The sequence below is a fragment of the Elgaria multicarinata genome, chromosome 3 (assembly GCF_023053635.1).
Source record: "Elgaria multicarinata webbii isolate HBS135686 ecotype San Diego chromosome 3, rElgMul1.1.pri, whole genome shotgun sequence".
Taxonomy (NCBI): domain Eukaryota; kingdom Metazoa; phylum Chordata; class Lepidosauria; order Squamata; family Anguidae; genus Elgaria; species Elgaria multicarinata.
In genome coordinates, this window is record NC_086173.1 from 59,629,226 (window position 1) to 59,644,597 (window position 15,372).

The following is a 15,372-nucleotide window of genomic DNA, read 5'->3' on the forward strand; positions in this document are numbered from 1 at the left end:
GAGGTGCTCAAGTTAAATAACTTGCAAAGTTTCAGAAAATTCATTGCAGCATTTCTTATGTGAGGCAGGTATATAACGTTCTTGGGGAGGGGGAAGGATTTATTTTCCCTCCCCCTTGTGATTTTTCAGACCATTTGGATGAAAATGGCACAGAACAGTTATTACTCCAGATAAGAAACCTGAACATTTTCAGACAGAAAGGTTCAGTGGTTAGGGAATTATGATGAATGAAAGAATACTTTTAGTGTGTGTGTGTGTGTTGTGTTGTGTTGTGTTGTGTTGTGTTGTTTTGCTTTGTTTTCTGCTCAGTCCAGAACCCTCCTCCCCTTGCCTTGTATAAAGCAAGGGGAGCTTTTACAATTTGGAGTACTTTTAGAAGGGATTATCTTCTAAAACGGGAAGTTTACTATGTTGTGTGAATGTGTCTTTCACAAGCACAGTATTAGAGTAGTTGCTTTCTGCAATTATAAAAACCTGCTTGCTTGGAAAGCCCTCGGAGCACCCCTTCCCCTATATTCTTTTAGGCAGAGATGGGGGTGGCCTTCTCAATCTTTATTTCAGAGCAAGGAACTCAGCTCATTACTGGGCTTCATATGAAGCACTGGGAGAAGGTGGATGGGTGGCAGAAGATGAAAGACCACTTCTTTCTCTCTCCACTCCCCCCTCCAACCCAGCCCTGTCTGCCTGTCTGGTGAGTCCCTATTTCTGGCAGGCATCATTTTTAGCAGGAAGGAGTGCCCTCGGGCGTGTTTACTCGAGGGGAGGGGAGGGGGAGGAACTCACAATATGTTGATCACGAGTTCCTCCCCCTCAGTCCACATGGACCGCATGACATCCTGGGCATCGTGCCCATTGGGCAGCCAAAATTTCAAAGTAAAAAACAAAACAAAAAAAATGACCCTGCTCCCCTCCCCACCCCTGATGGACATGGAGCTTCTGAAGCGCTCCATGCCTGGTTCCTGGCTCCTTGCGTTTACTTACAAGTAGCTGGGTCAAAACCAGGATGGCTGCCCACAGTCTTGGGACAATCCCAAGACCGCGGGAAAAATCGGGCTAAAAGCCATCCCGGTAATCCCAGGGAAATCGAGGAATCATCCCTACCTGCCCCCGGGATCCCCTGTGCATCATGTGGACGCACAGGGATGATCCCGGGGTGATCCCCGGAATAAGGCATCATCTAGCCATGCCTCTACCTTCTACTGTGGGGGGCTTGATGGAAATCCACATACCTGGCTGGGGGGAGGTGGTGTCAGCAGCAGACCTCCACTAAATAGGTAGCAGTATCTGCTGGATCTCAAGCTGCTCCTGTAAGCTCAGCGTGTTGCTGCTGCAGACACACAGTCACACAATGTAGTGGAAATGTAGAGGCAACCCTGGTAAGTTCCATCATGTGTATTCTTTCCATCCAGAGAGAGATTTATTTATTTTTGCAATTCAGCTAAGATGACCCATATGCATTCTGTAGTCTATGAGGACTGTACCACTTGAGCAGCAGTCCAGTTACTGCCAAGCTTTTAAATGGAGTTGCCTAGGAACTTAATTTGGGGCCTGGTACACCTGGGATTTGTGGGGGGGGCATTTCCTGGAATATCTTGAAAACGGCAGCGAACAAATAAGGATCTGATTTCTGATTGATACTGATGGGGGGAGAACAAATAGAATTAAAATTCTTTCTCTATCCACTTGGATTGTCTTTAAAATCTAATAAACTGGAGTTTATGCCAATTTTCAGTTGACTGCTCCCCACCTCCCATTCCATGACTTGATCAGAAATATTGGCAACTCAGCTGGATTGTTTTACCGGGACAGAATCATATGCACCAATGTAACATGCAGTGTTCAATGGCGAAGAGCGTGGGATGCAACAGCATCTAGTATAGAATTTATTTATTCACTGCCCAGGCTTCTGGCTGTTTTTAGCTGACGGATTTGCTAAATGTGGGCTGTTGGTATGCCATCCATCTCCTGAGGTTGCTAAAATCCAACCCAGGTTTCCAACCCAGAGGGTGGAATTCTTGAGATGGCAGCAGAAGCACAGATCAGCCTGGCATTTCATTCCCTTTGCTTAAAGAGACCCGTAGCTGCTTTGGGTGACAAAAGTGGGTTCACTAAATGTAAAGGGGATCCCCACTATATGCATCCTCCCCCTTAGCCCGCACCCTTGTTTTGATCAGTCTTTGGATGGATGAATTAAGGGCACTTGCTTATTTGCTGGGTTGCTTGTTACTTACAAGTGTTTGCTCCTGAAAGCATAGGTCAATTGGTCCACACCATCTGACATTTTCTTGTTTTAAACTGAAAGGCACTTTAGTAGTTTCACATTATACCAGGATACCTGAGAGAGCGCCTTCTCCCTTACCAACCTGCCCGGTCACTGAGGTCATCCAAGGGTCTGCTCCTGGTGGTTCCACATAGATCCATCCTCCGATTGGAGTCCACTAGGAGAAGAGCCTTCGGCGTGGTGGCTCCCCTCCTGTGGAATTCCCTGCCTCTGGAGGTCAGGCAGGCGCTAACTTTGTACTCCTTTCGGTGCCTCATGAAAACATCATTATTCCAAGAAGCCTATGACCAGCCATGAGTCACTGTATTTGCTTCTTTTAAAATCTGTTTTAAGTGTTTTATTCTGTTTTTATTTTCATTTTATCTTGTACACTGCTCTGAAATTTTCAATGGGGAGTTGTATATAAATATTGTAAATAAATAAATAATATTATATTATTGCATTGCATTTCTATATCATCCTACAGTCAAAGCTCTCTGGGCTGTTCGCAACAATGCAGATTGCTCACATTTTGCATAACCAGTTACAGTATGCTCCAAATGCCCGCAAACTGGGCCCACACCAGTCCTCTCTGACTATTTGCACAGCACATAGCAACCATAGGGAGCAGTATGCTGTCCACAAGAAAAATGTCAGTGTGGGGTGCTCCTGTGCCACATTATAGTGTTGTGCTGTTCTGGGTACCCATCATTGCTTGCTAGTGGTCAGGGATGATCTGTGAATATTTCTTCAATGGGTGGTAATGGCTAGGAGATTCTTCCCCCAAAATGGGTAATCCACTTGGAGAGAATTCTGAAATTGGGAACAGACAGAATGACAGTGATCTTTCAGTTTAGCTATGCAGACTAGAAGCATCCTGGAGGCTGGGATTTGCACTGTTGCTGTCTGGGAATCTGATGCAGAATCAATGTTTTTGCTGCCTCTGCTTGTATATTTCTAAATGAAACAAATACAAAGACACCATGGGTGCTTCCAGACAAAGGGCTCTTAGTATGCTAGCAGTAAAAAGCCATTGTGCATCTATCCCACCCCCTCTTCCCCCCTGTACATGGTTTGTTTGTTTGTTTTTGAGAAAAGAAAAAAATATGGAAGTGGCAGGGAAACACAAGAGGGCTACCAATGGAAGATGGTGTTGCCTGGAGCCCCTGTAAAATTATGTGAACGAGTCAGGGCGATTGCACAATAAAGCCCTCACGTGGAAGCAACCCACAAGTGTCCAGGGGTCTCTTTAAGCATTGCCCTTGGATGGCTCACTGTTCAGGGGAAGTGCAGAGAACTTAACACCACTTCACTTCTTGGGGATCCCTCTTTTGAATTTTCCCTGGTTAAAATGCCCGAGTTCAGATTCAATACTTGTTATACCTCCATTCTCCCATCATCCCTTCCCTCTCTCTGTCGCTTTGAGATTCTGGTCTCTTCCTTCATCAGTTAACCCCCCTCCTCCTCCAAACACACAACCTCAAAGTTTAGATTGTTAGCGCCTTGGGGCACAGTCTTTGGCCATAGCTAGACGGGGCTTTATCCTGGGGTGATCCCCGGGATCGTCCCTGTGCATCCACATGACACACAGGGGATCCTGAGATCAGGGAGGGACGATCCTTCCCTTGCCCCGGAATCTCGCCCTCCACTTTGGCCCCAGTTTTTCCATGGTCCCTGGCTGAGCCCGAGACCGCGGAACGTGTGGCCAGGCGCCGAGAGTTGATCCGGCTCTGCGTTATTCCTCGCAAGGAGCTGGGAAGAGCACTGCGCCCATCAGGGGTAGGGTGGGGGCAGTGGGGAAAGTAATTTAAATTTAAAAAATACTGTTTGTGCACAAGTGTTCATGCACTGCTGCCCCTTTAACTTTTTTTTTTAAATGGCGGGTGCGATGCCTCTCCTTCTGAGGTTGTCACGTGTAAACGGAGGAGGGATCTCGTGATAAACACAATGCGAGACCTTCCCTCCTCCGTCGCAGGCTAACCGGTAGGTCTTTGTTGCAATGGAGGGTGGTAGCTCCAATGTCAGTGGGGCAGTGAATCTGCTCCATATTTCAGTCAGGACTCTTTAAGGGAGCTACCCCAGATGCAAAGCTCTGTTAAACATGTTAACCAATAGTGCTATATATGAGCAAGAACAAGGCAGTGTAGATGCATCTTTGCTTCACCTTTACGTCTGCAGGAGAAGGAAATTAAAGGGTAGGGCAAGGGTGTTGAGCTTAAGGCCGGTGGGCCAAGTCCAGCTCTCTGGAGTTCCCTGCATGGCCCCACCTCCTTTCCCCCAACCATCAATCATTTGGTGCTTTCCCACTGTTGCGCATTCCCCACCCGCACCCTAAATTATAAAAGAGATTGAAATGCCCCTCCTAGGGCTCAGTTCCCTGCTGCAGTAAGAGCTTTATGCTACCATATATAGGACTTTTGGGTCCACCTCTTTTGCTTTCAGCTCCACCCATCACTAGAATGTGCCTCCCAAAGCTTCTCCAAACTGGAATTCAGATCTCGGATTGAAAGAGGTTCCTCACCCCTGGAGCAAAGGTTTGGTTGATACCCTGTGCCTTAAAAACCAGGGCCAATCCATGGCTAGGGTGCTTTCAGATAGAGGACTCCTATCACTACCAGTCAGAAGGCACCTAGCAAGCTTGCATGGTCACAGACAAGAAATAGGCTACAATGGCTTATTTCCCCTCCCAATCGTGCTGGGGGGGGGGTAATATAATTACCCTCGGCAGCATAGTTTGTAGTGTCCTGAGAACCCAGACCCACCCAGCTCTAGGAAAGGCCCACGCCCGACTGTTCTCAAGCCTTCGAGAGTAGTCAGGCATGGGTCTGCCCTGACCTGCACCTTTCTCCCTTTTCCCCATTAATGCAGTGAGGAAAAATACACAATTTCTAGGGAAATTGTGTGTGTCTGTGTGTCCCCGGTGCTGATTGGGGACATAAAGGCCCTCTTAGGCCCCAATCGGCACGGGGTGGGGTGGGGAGGCAAAGTGTACTTTCTGGGCTTCCAGAAAGTGCATTTTGCTGTGGGCTCAGGAGGCTCACACAGCCTCCCAAGTGTTCGGCAAAGGCTTAAGCAGGGCTCAGCAAACTAGTGGGGCACACACGCACCCCCGTGAGTTCTCTAAAGCCTATTTTACAGATGTTTCTTTCTAGTAAGCAGGGACTTGTATGTTATACTTTAAGCAATATGCCAGATTGATAAGATTTTTCAAAATACTAATACATATGCATAGGCCTTAGTGTGTGTGTGTGTGTGTGTGTGTGTGTGTGTGTGTGTGTGTGTGTGTATATATATATATATATATATATATATATATATATATATGCATGCCCTTCTGGCAATGTGTTTAATTAATCTATTCTGGAAAAAAATGTTTTAATACTATGTGTTGTTTCATTGTATTCTATTTTATTATTGTGACAGCCCCCTGAAGAAAGCCTCAAAATAAAGGACCCTCCGAAACGCGTCAGGCTTCTTGTCAGTATATCAGTTTTGCATCCTGAGAACGTGTTCCTCTCCTTTGTGACCTGTGTTGGATGCTCATCGCCTTCTGCAAACTCTGCAAATTTCAGAGGCACCTCTTAAACTTCCAGGAGCTGCTCATTCATCAGGCTCCTGCTATTGTTTTCCGCAGTTCCCAGCCACATCCGTGCAGCTTGCCTCTCTGCCTTTGCTCTGTGGGATGCGGCCGATCCCAGATTCCTGCAGCCAAAGAACAGAGTTCGGTTGTAGGACACGACAGCACGTGCGGCTGCTACCCTCTCTCCCCTGTTCGAGAGGCTGAGGCATGCCAAATATCTCGCGGTCTCTTTCCTCCCCCTTCCCTCCCCCCCCCCACCTGCCACTCTCCTCCATGTCTTTGCGTCTGCTGTAATGGAAGCCTTGACATTCAGGCAATCGGCGAAGTCCTGGCTGGGCAGAAGCAGCCCTCTTTATTTGGGTGTGTGGTGCTTTGACCTCAGAGCGACACACATCTTTTGACCAAAACAGTCTTGCCATTCCAGCTTTGCCACTACACAGGATCCTGCAAGTGGATCAGATGTTACAACCATAGTAAACAGAGCAGCGGGAGGGAAGCAGGGAGGGCGCAGACCGGCCAGCCCTTTTTTAGCTGTAGCTTGGGAAGCGATATCATATATGCACTCATCCAAACAAGGCAAGGCTCGCCTCCTGGTGATGGCCAAGCTCACTCTGGGAAGGAACGGCAGCCCACTTCCCCCAGAAGCCACTCGGCTCTTGCCAGTTCCTCCTGAGCGCTGCCTGCAGTGACTTTCTGCTTTTTGAAACATCGGCCAGCAGTGGTTCAGAATTATCTTACTGGCCAATCTAGGCCTCCGTAAAGGTCGGTACCTGCCACATCAATCTGCCCAGCACAGGAGTTCTAGCATCCCTTTCGAGGGGCTCACATTTCAGAGCCAAATGGGCAGTTTTAAAGGGAAATGTTGCAAGGCTTGCATCTGTAGCTCTGTGTTGTGTTGTCATTTACACTGCCAGAAAATTGTCACTAACCGGGTGGTGGGAAAAACGAAAAACGAACCAGTGGAGTTTTCTACACAAGCCATTTATCGTGCGCTCGTCATTCCCTACTCATGGTTGTTTAAAGGTTCTTTAGACAACATCATGATCTTCCAGTTTCACTTCAGTGTCTAAAGAGTGAGGGTTTTTTTAGAACAGGGAAAATGTGGTGGGCTTTTCTACGTGAGGCTGTTAATCTGTTGTATATAATTTCAGTTGTGTCGCAGAACAACTTTCTGAGAACTTTCTGAACAGTGCAGTAGAATGGCTACAATGCAGAAGAAGCTCTGTTCTTCATTGGACAGCATACACACCCTGGAAAGCACATGCTATTGAAAGTCCCATTTCACACTGTGTCTCACGATCAACAGCTTAAGGGTGCACTTTACAGGCTGTGTATAAGGAAAGTGAATGGAGATGCTTTTCTACAGATAGTACAATTAAAGCTACTGTTATGTTTACTTACTAGTATGGGAGATGAGTGACATGTAAGCAGTGTTTGGACTCTAATGCACTGTTCTTGAAATCCCATTTTTTAATGTAGTGACAATTCCTTGCAGTTTAGAGCAGTCTGGTGTTTATTTGATTTACTTCATTTAATGGGGAATAACATTTTTTAAAAAATCTGCATGAATTCTATGGAATACTTTCTACTATGAACTATTACCAGGAATCTAAGCACAGTTATTTGAAGTTGGCTCCACTAGACAGTATAACATTCTAAAAGAACATTAATAAATGTTTTTTTTCTTATCAAGACCATAAATTTCAACAGAATGACATAGGAATAAATGATAAGGCCTTGTATACACTACCCAAAAGGTTATAGTTAAATGGGATGGTCTGTCAATTTGTTTAATAGTGATTTGAAGAAGAAGAAGAAGAAGAAGAAGAAGAAGAAGAAGAAGAAGAAGAAGAAGAAGAAGAAGAAGAAGTCACCCAAAGAGTTCACATAATAAACAACATCATAGAAATTTAAGACAATAAAAAGAAATGTAATACCATGACATACCAAATGAAAACAACAGACATTCCATGAACACATCAAACCAATCAAATCCTACTCTAGTGAAAGTTTAAATTGGACCTGAGTAGAAATTTTGTAGCAATGTAAAAATCCAGTCAAAAAAAAGTTTTATGTCTTTTCTTTAGCTATAATTCAGCCAAGCTATATATATACATAGAGAGAGGGGGGGTATTTAAAATAATAGAATTTGCATCTCAAAATGTTAAGATTTGTTATAGTTTATGGCACTTAAACATGTTCAGTACAGAACATTTTACAGAAGCACTTTTGGAAGATTCAAATGCCCCTTTCCCCTGGTCTTATTCAAGCTCACAGAAACGATTTCATTCTTTATGGACAACCTGGTGGTGGTGCCAGAAAATCACTGATTCTTATATGTAGACACTCCCCACACCCTGCCACTGCCCCAATTCTGCTGAGATAAATGGAAAACTAGCCTGAGAAGTTGCCAACCCATCTCTTTCTCCCCTGCACTGAAATCTCTTTCTGACTCACCATCACTCTCTACAATTGCCGCATTATAGAGAAAAAGGAGTAACAGCTTCTGTAATCAACTGAATGAGGAAGACTTACAAGACATGTCCTGTGTAATACTAATGCTCTCGGTAGCTTGTCTTTAGAATGGAAAATCAAGGTAATAGTACTTGTTCTTGCATAAATGGGCAGAAATATGAACTTGGCCAGTGATTCAGACTCTAAACAAACCTAAATCTAGCCTCAAAGCCTTATTTAGGATCCAGGTCCTTCCTCCGCATAAACCTTTTCAAATAAACAGCAGGGGTCTGTCTTCTTCACAGCATTGCTTCACCACTACTTCCACCTAAAAACCCCGTGGTATCGCTGCTGTGGGGTGGGAGAGGGAAATCCCCACAGCAGGAGGTAGCATGGGGTTTCCCAGTGGTCATCCCGGTACTGGACCCCGCCCTCTTCCTAGCTTCCAGTGACCAATCAGTGGTCACCATCCACCCTGGACCAACCCCGGCTCAATGCCGGAGCGAGGTCACACAGTGGAAGGGCTGTGGTGACATCACTTTGAAGGAAAAAGTTGGGTCAAGTTTTCATTTCCCCGAGTTTTCATTCCCCCCCCCCCAAAAAATGCCGGAAATGAAATAGTCAAAATTTTCAGCATAGTACTACTTTCAGGGGTGCAGCAGACACCTGGGTTTGATCTCCTGCCAGTAGTTGAATCCCTGCTGTTGTCTCCGAAATCATACCCTTACAGGGGGAAAAGGCTGCTCTCCCCAGTGCAGGTGACTCTCATTGCCCAGGTTGCCCCACATGCCCACTGCTATCACTTATCTGAGGCATGGCTGGACTCACCCACAAGGGGAAGAGGAGCTGTTCTCCCTGATGTGAGGAAGTCAGCTCCAGGCAATCCATCATCCCCATTCCTATCTCTGATCTGAGATCAGGAATAACAGTGGGGGTTCCCTCTAAGGGGATTCCTCTAGGGGGCAGAACTCAGAGTGTAAGCCCCACCCCCTGGAGGAATCCCAAGAGGTTGCACCCACCATATTAGGTTGCCCCATGGGCTGGAGGTTCTACTCAAAGGGAACCAGGGGTGCTGTCCTCAGCTCGCCACTGAGGGAATGTGTTCCGTTCAACTCACTGTAGACTTACTTTGGAGGCAAAATACTTAGGATGAGGGCTGTATTCCGTCCCAAGTCAGAACTTGGGCATGTCTAGGCTGGTTGCAGGATGTCATTGAAAAATACACACAATGCCATCAGTGCTGGGCATACACAAAGCACTTATGTTTATGCACAGAGCCATAAACGCTCCCTTTCACACTTGCAGAGCTGGAAAAATGTATAAAGATCTATTTTTGCCTCCTCCACCTCGCCCACTCCGAGCATTGACATCATACCAATCTCCTACCAAGGCAAGGCTGTCCTTGAGGTGCGGTCCGCGTGGCGGTCCATCCACCAGGGACTGGGAGAAAGAGGACCAAAGCAGCATCAGGGCAATTTGTGATGTTGCTTTTCTATTGCTATGGACCTAAAGCCCCACCTGAAATATGAAGTGGTTGGAAGCAAGACCATTGCAGGTCAGGTTCACGCCGCAAAGACAGGCTGCCTTTTGTTTCTGAAAGGGTGGCTCCTCTGGAACATATATGAAATTGGCAAGCCTGGAACTATTTAAAAAGTGGCATCGGAATGGATCGTGAGGTGTGTGTGTTTTAGTTGTAAAAAGCGAGGTCTGAAATGGCTGTTAGACTGGAAAAGCACAGAGCCACTGGCACTCATATGTAGGGGTGGGCTAGGGGAAGAAAAAGACCCACCTAGTAATGGTGGCTTCCAGAACTGGCTTCACGGCCCTTTCTACATCTAAGGATTATCCCAGGAAAATGGAGGGATCGTCCCTGCCTGCTCCCGGGATCCCCTGTGTGTCATTTGCATGCACAGGGACGATCCCTGGAAAAAAGGCAGGTGTAGAAACGGCCCACATTTCTGAGGGCCCTTGGGGAAGACACCCTCCATGGGCCCCCTCCCTCAGTGAGTCTGCCTTCTCACCACTGCTGCCAAAGGCTCTCTTGCTCCTCCTCCTCTTTCTCATCATGGGTACCACTTGCTTGCTTGACAGGCAGAGAGCCAGTGAGCAAGGAGACAGAGGCACCTGCTGCTGCTCCTTCTCACCACACCCGTGGCCTGGGCAGAGCGAGAAGCAGGTCCACAAGCAGGCTGCAATGGTGAAGAGAAGGAGCAAGTCCAAGTGGGAACCCTGCTGGGCCCCTGCTTGTCAGGTGTGGGCCGTCAACACTGGCCCAGCCATGCCTAACCTTGATGCTGGCCGTGGTAGCTTCATTTTCTGCCATTTGTGCTTCTGTGCAGCACAATATGTGGGTGAAGTTTCTACTAAGCATAGCCCCCCAATAATTTCATGTCACGTTTTGCATCTGCAGAGCAATCAGAGTAGAAGGGAGAGCAGCAGTGCTTTTCTTTTCAGTGAAGGAAAGCTGCTGCAGTTGGAACATGTCTGGAAACCCTCTACTTTAATCCCATATATGTAGGAAGGCACAAGTTCTGCTTACTCAGAGCTCCATCACACCAGCATTTTATCACAACTTCATCCTGCCATGTTTACTGTTTTGCCCCATCACATGCACACACAACGTCGTCCCTGTCCTGCAGTTGTCTACCCTCTTCCCCTCCATTTTCTGTGTTTTTCTACAGCAGAGAAAATGTGCTATTTTTTCTCCATGTGGTATAAAACTGCCCTTCCGGCCCTGTGTATTGCTGTCCTCACGCTATATCGCAGAACCTCCCTTCTTGGGGTGTCTGTGTTGAAGGGCAGTCTTGTTGATGAAAGAGAGTGTGCCTGAGTTGCTCAAATGAACAAGTTTATGCTGAGTCACTCAGACTTCTGCTACTCCAACTCCACTCTCATTGCTATTTCTCCCCCTTGAAAGGCAGAAATGGCGCCTAATCAATCAAACGCGAAATCCTTAAAACAGTAGACAAAAAAACCAGAGTGAAGGGGGGAAGCCGTTCACGTCCATCACAATGTCCATCAACCACAAGAACCAATGAACTAGAGGGAGAAGGAAAAGCGGTGGGGCAAGCGCAGTGGCGATACCAGGAAGTGTGAGCTGGTGCAGGTGGGAAGGTAAACAAGGTGAAAGAATGCAACAATGCACACATGTGAAAGTGACCAGCTCTTGACACGCTAATGAAATGGAGGTGGAAATCATGGATATGTAACGGGGGGGGGGGGGAAGAGGTGTGATGGAGCTCTCAGTGATGAAGGAAAGAAAACTCTGCACATGCTCTGAAACTCTTCATCACAGCACATTGCAATTTTGCTTTGATCCCACCCTACCTCACGACAGCCCTGTCAGGCATATTAGGTTGAGAGGGTATGACTGGTCCAAGTTTATCCAGTAACTGTTGTGGTTCACATCATGTTCAAGGATGTTTAGCCCGGAAAGAAAGCTGATGGAAGTAGGTAGAATATTCAGATCATATTTCAGAATATGAAATAGGCTCCATTGTCCATGGTACAATGGATCCTATGAGAAGAGCAGGCTGGAACTAAGGGGTTTTCTGCAGCATCTTAGCATGTATACCACAAGCAGTGGTACCACTAGGTAGGGACTTTGGGGCAGAAGTCAGGGGCCCCACCCAGAAGAATGAGCAGAACCCCTCAAAATGCAACAAGCCTGGCTCACCACACTTTTGAATAAAGCGGGAGGTAGAGAAGGATAAGACCATTACATCCTAGAGTAATGAAGGAGCTAGTGGAAGAAGTCTCAGAACCGCTGTCAATTATCTTTGCGAAATCATGGAAGACGGGTGAGGCGCCGGACGACTGGTGGAGGGCTAACGTTGTCCCTATCTTCAAAAAGGGCAAAAAGGAGGAACCTGGGAACTACAGACCAGTCAGTCTGACATCCATCCCTGGGAAAATTTTGGAGCAGATCATAAAGAAGTCAATCTGTAAGCACCTTGAAAACAATTCAGTGATTACTAGAAGCCATCATGGATTTGTCAGGAACAAATCCTGTCATACTAATTTGATCTCATTTTTTGATCCGGTAACCTCCCTTGTAGACTGGGGGAATGCTGTGGACGTAATATATCTTGACTTCAGCAAAGCTTTTGACAAAGTGCCCCATGATATTCTGATTAACAAACTAGCTAAAAGTGGGCTAGATGGAACAACTATTAGGTGGATTCACAGTTGGCTACAGAATCGGACTCAAAGGGTGCTTATCAATGGTACCTTCTAAAACTGGGGGGAGGTAACGAGTGGAGTACTGCAGGGCTCAGTCCTGGGCCCAGTGCTCTTCAACATTTTTATTAATGATTTGGACGAGGAGGTGCAGGGAACGCTTATCAAATTTGCAGATGACACAAAATTGGGTGGGATAGCTAAACCCTGGGAGACAGAAATAAACTTCAAAGTGACCTTGATAGGCCAGAGTGCTGGGCTGAAAACAACAGAATGAAATTTAATAGGGATAAATGCCAAGTTCTACATCTAGGAAATAGAAACCAAATGCACAGTACAAGATGGGGGATACTTGGCTCAGCAATACTAGAAACGAGAAGGATCTTGGAATTGTTGTAGATCACAAGCTGAATATGAGCCAACAGTGCGATATGGCTGCAAGAAAGGCCAATGCTATTTTGGGCTGCATTAATAGAAGTATAGCTTCCAAATCGCGTGAGGTACTGGTTCCTCTCTATTCGGCCCTGGTTAGTGAATTGTTGCAAGGCAGTTGTTAACCATGCACATGTGTTTGTTTTTAAATGTGGCTAGAGGTGCTCTCCCACAAAGGAAAGGAGCAGGGCCTTCAAAGAATTTTTTTTTAAAAAAAGTTTCAAAACTAAAATTAAAATGTCTTATAGAAAGGGAAAAGATGTCATATTACTCAGATCCAGATTTAATGACATTGGATCCCGATTTCGGTGCGTGCAGCTGAAGCAGACACAGTCTTTCTTACCTTCTCCTCCCCACAGCAGCCTTTCTATCCCCGTGAAGATGCTACACAGAGGATCTGTGGATGCTGCTAAATGAGGAGAACTGTGGTGCAGAGAGAGGGGGATCCACCCAAAATTGGGTAGAGACACCTTCTGTGAGCAGAGCTCTTCCACTTAATGGATGGTAGTTCCTGGGCAGTGTTTGGGGCAGACAAGCTAGCCTCAAAGAGTTTATTGTACACTTGTTGCTTGACACTCAATGGATTTTTGTGGGTCCCTCTCACTATGCCATCTGCCTCCCACGTGCCTCCCGCCTCTTCTAGCCTTCTTCGTGTGACAAAAAAACACCCCAGTAAGTCTGACTGATTTTTAAAGACACAAGATGCCACTATCTCCTGCCGTACACAGGAGAAGCAGTGGGATCAAAATGACCCACTGAATGGTCCATGTGCACGTTGTTTACTTCCTCTTTCAAAAAAGGAAGTAATGAGGGACAAATGGGCGGGTAGAGAAATGACGGTAAGCTAACACGATTTCCCCCTGTGTTCCCAAAATATAAAGCAGGAGTAGTGATTAAACAGTAAAAGAGGCTGACCGTGGACATTTAGCAGACATAGATGTGACATGCTTAGTTTCTAAGGAGCTGCAATGCTCTCTAATATCTGCTGTATTCTAGAGAGTAGTGATGGCAGTCTAAAATTAAACAAACAAAACAAAATGTTATTTATTTATTTATTTATTACACCGCTCTCTGGGCGGTTCACAGAAATTCTAAAATTAAGATAAAAACGAGTATACAAAATTTAAAATTCTAAAACACAGAACATACACACATAAAGCATTAAAAACCGCTAAAAAAAATCTAAACATGTGGGTGATTAAGATCTGCCACCATATGCCTGGGCAAAGAGGAAAGTCTTAACCTGGCACCAGAAAGATAGCAGCGTTGGTGCCAGGCGAGCCTCATCAGGGAGATCGTTCCACAGTCTGGGGGCCACCACCGAAAAGGCCCTGTCCCTCGTTGCCACACTCTGAGCCTCTCTCAGAGTAAGCACCCGGAGGAGGACCTTAGATGTTGAACATAGTGACCAGGTATATTCATGTCGGGAGAGGCGTTCCATCAGGTATTGTGGTCCCAAGCCGTGTAAGGCTTTATAGGTCAAAACCAGCACCTTGAATTGGGCTTGGAAACATACAGGCAGCCAGTGCAAGCGGACCAGAGCAGGTGTTATATGGTTGAACCTTCTGGTTCCCGAAATCAATCTGGCCGCTGCATTTTGCACGAGCTGCAGCTTCCGAACCGTATTACTTAACATGTAATAGCTGCCCATTTTAGCCTTAAGACACAGACAAATCCCTTTTCTCTCTCCAGGACAAATGTGCCCATCCCTCTTTAATAAGTGCTACTATCAATCCTTCCAACATTATGCACTAGGAGTGTGCAACACAGATCTAGACAAACTCCAAACCCTGAACAGAAGCAGGCAGCTTCAGTCTGGCTCTGTTTGATTCCAAGTTGAACCAAGGTTCCCTACGAAGCCAACAGAACTGAATCCTAGCCCAGAACAAGACAACACGCAGACTTCTTGTCTCCCCAAATAAATAAATAGTCTATTTCTTTTTCTTTTCTTTTCTTTTTTTGGTTTCAATTCTCTAAATGCTTCAGGATGGGAGGGAAGGAGGAAGTGTGGCTGGGTAACTGACAGGTCCACCTTCTAACCCTAGGGCATGTTTTATCAGGGACTCTAATCACTGTGCTTTGGGGGAAGGGCCAAGAGATGGCCATTTTTTCCCCAGAGCTTTAAACTGGTTTTCAAGCATTATAATGCTCAAGCCCCTGTATCTCTCCTTCAGAAACTTAGCAGGTTTCTTGCTTGGGGACACCTCTAGGATGCATGCCATTTTCATATGACTTGACTGAAAAACCATGGGGGAAGGGAAAACTAGTCATTTCCCTGCCCCCCCCCCACACAAATTTGAGCGCTCCCCTTCCACCTGAACCAATATCCTCCTGAAAGTTGCCAGGTTCATTCTTTAGGGACACTTCTATGTTGCTTGTAATTTTCAGGCAATGGTCTACAAGAAACATAGGGAGATAAGTGTATCCCCTGACAATATCAAGGTTGTTCAAATCAAATCAAAAAGTG